Source organism: Pteropus vampyrus, unplaced genomic scaffold, assembly GCF_000151845.1.
Source record: "Pteropus vampyrus isolate Shadow unplaced genomic scaffold, Pvam_2.0 Scaffold658, whole genome shotgun sequence".
Classification (NCBI taxonomy): Eukaryota; Metazoa; Chordata; class Mammalia; order Chiroptera; family Pteropodidae; genus Pteropus; species Pteropus vampyrus.
Window position 1 is genome coordinate 101,591 of NW_011889439.1, and position 2,209 is coordinate 103,799.

Here is a 2,209-nt window from a genome sequence, read left to right on the forward strand (position 1 = left end):
CGGCCGAGTCAAGGTGTGTGCTGGGTGCAGAGAGCGGCATCACCGAGCAGAGGGAGGGGACACACAGCCGAGCCCCCACCCGCGTCTGCATTGTCTGCAAGGTGCCTGGGTTGCCTGCCCATGCCCTCCCCAGCCTGGCTTCCATGAGGCCGGGGACAGCAAGCCTGATGGAGTCATTTGACCTCTGTGATGTGTCCTCACCTCTGACCCTGACCCTCCTACAGGGAGCCCACTAGGCCTGTCGGTTCAACAGAACAGGCCTCGTCTTCTAAGACAACCTGACTGCAACAATTTCTTCTTAAATTAAGCAAAGAAACATCAGTGGGGGCAACTGGCTCTTCTAGAAATCTCCTGATACATCTTTGGCCCAGGCCTTCAGCATGAGTCCCCTGTGTCAAATGCCACCTGTTTCCCCCACGTGAGGCCTGTCTGCAGTGTTCAGCCAGATGAGTAAGTCAACCCGCACGTGTCCGCGTGTGCGTGTGCACGTGTGTGCATGCACGTACATGTGCCTTTGTGTGTGTGTGTGTGTGTGTGCGTGCATGTGTGCGTGTGCGTGCATGTGTGCGTGCATGTGTGTGCACACATGCGTGTGCAGCGAGCGCCTGGGCCTCACTGCCGTCCTGACGGGCATCTACAAACCGCGGGCCTAGGACACAGCAGTAGGGCAGCGAGTCTGACTCTTCCAAACAGGTCTCCTCGTCTCACGTGTCGCTGGTTTGGTGCCGTGACTCTCGAGCCTGCTTTCTTGGGGTTGGCGATGCCTGCGGGGCCGTGCTGGACAGCCCCCCAGGACCCCCGGGGAAGGGCCCGGGCGGTGCGCTCACCTGCGGTGCGTGAGGAAGCTGCCGCTGACATGCCCGGAGCCGTCGCACCCGGGCGTGGGGCAGGACATGCCCTCCGTCTTGACTGACTTCCAGGAGAACTGGGAGCCGTTGAGGTAGCCGTCCTTCTGCCTCTTGGCTGCCAGGGGGCACCCGGACGCACTGCGGTGGGACGCGTACTTGCCGGTGATGTGGCCCTGGCCGTCGCACCCGGGCACCGGGCATCTGGCAGCAGACACAAGACACACTTTACCGTGCTGCCAGCACAGACCTGGCGGCCTCTGCGACAAAGGCACGGAACCTCGCATGCAGAAAGTCACGCTCTATGCGAGCAAAGGAGACAGGAGGAAAGAAGTTCACGGACGGGCCCCACCCAGGGCGAGGGGCCGGCACCGGCACCAGCATTGGACACGCTGGCCGGAGGGCCTGCCGCTCCGGGGCAGACAGCCACGCCCGTGGGAGTGGGCGCCAGCCCGTGGGACAGGAGAACTCGTCTGTGGAAAAGATGCCACTGTTGGACGGGGTCAGGGGTCACGGCTTTTATGGAAATACAGTCAATGGGAAGTTGTAGGGTTATTTTCGAAAAGGCCATTTTATAAACCTGTTTTCTCAAGAGCTAGAGAATGTGATGTGTGTTTGGCCGTGTTCTCCAGAGTTGGGTGTTAAGTGGGAGGGGCGGAGCTCGATCAGGGTGCCGGGAAGGTGTCGGCAGGAAGCGCACCAGCAGGGCGTTTTTGGTGATAAATGGAAACATCGGTGCAGAGCTCAAGTTCAACTACAGGCTGACCGCTGCTGCTGGGAGTCCTCACACAGCTCACAGCAAGGGGCCGAGGACGGACGCCCGCCTCGCCGGTGGCAGCGTGCCCTTCATGGCCCCAGGCTGCTGGCTCTGGCCTGCGTTTCGTCCTAAACAGTAAAGTCTACATTCTCTATAATTTGTATCACTCATTTATACCAATAAGTTTTAATTTATTTTAATAATTTTTATTCTAAGTAACTTTTGTTTTAATAAAAAAACTTGCTGCCAAGATGGCGAGGGAGACCGTAAGGTCAGGGACTCAGCACCGGGTTCATCTCAGGGGTTCCTGAGACCCGGGCTCACCGGGCGTCGGGTCAGGCAACTGTGGGCGACCGGGTGACCGGGAGGGTTGGCGACCCACCCCACTCGCAGGAGCCGGGTGGCCTCGGCCGGGCTCCAGGCCTGCCTGAGAATGCGTGTAGCCGGACGGTCCTTGAAAGACAGAACGTCTGCAGCAGGCTCACGTTTGGGATGTAAGGGCCACCTCTGCAGACCTTCGTGCATGCCCACCTGGTCAGCTCGCCCCCTCCTCCTACCAGGGGCCGAGGGGACTTTCTGGCGCTTTGTTATGCAGAACTTACTACAT

General features: G+C 59.5%; 1 long non-coding RNA gene across 1 annotated transcript; it reads left to right on the plus strand.

Moving 5' to 3' along the window:
* The first annotated feature begins 245 nt into the window (after positions 1–245).
* Positions 246–1,443, plus strand: LOC111733845. Its single transcript, XR_002778201.1, has 2 exons — positions 246–450; positions 694–1,443. It is a non-coding gene; the product is annotated as an uncharacterized LOC111733845 (long non-coding RNA).
* The last annotated feature ends 766 nt before the right edge of the window (positions 1,444–2,209 follow it).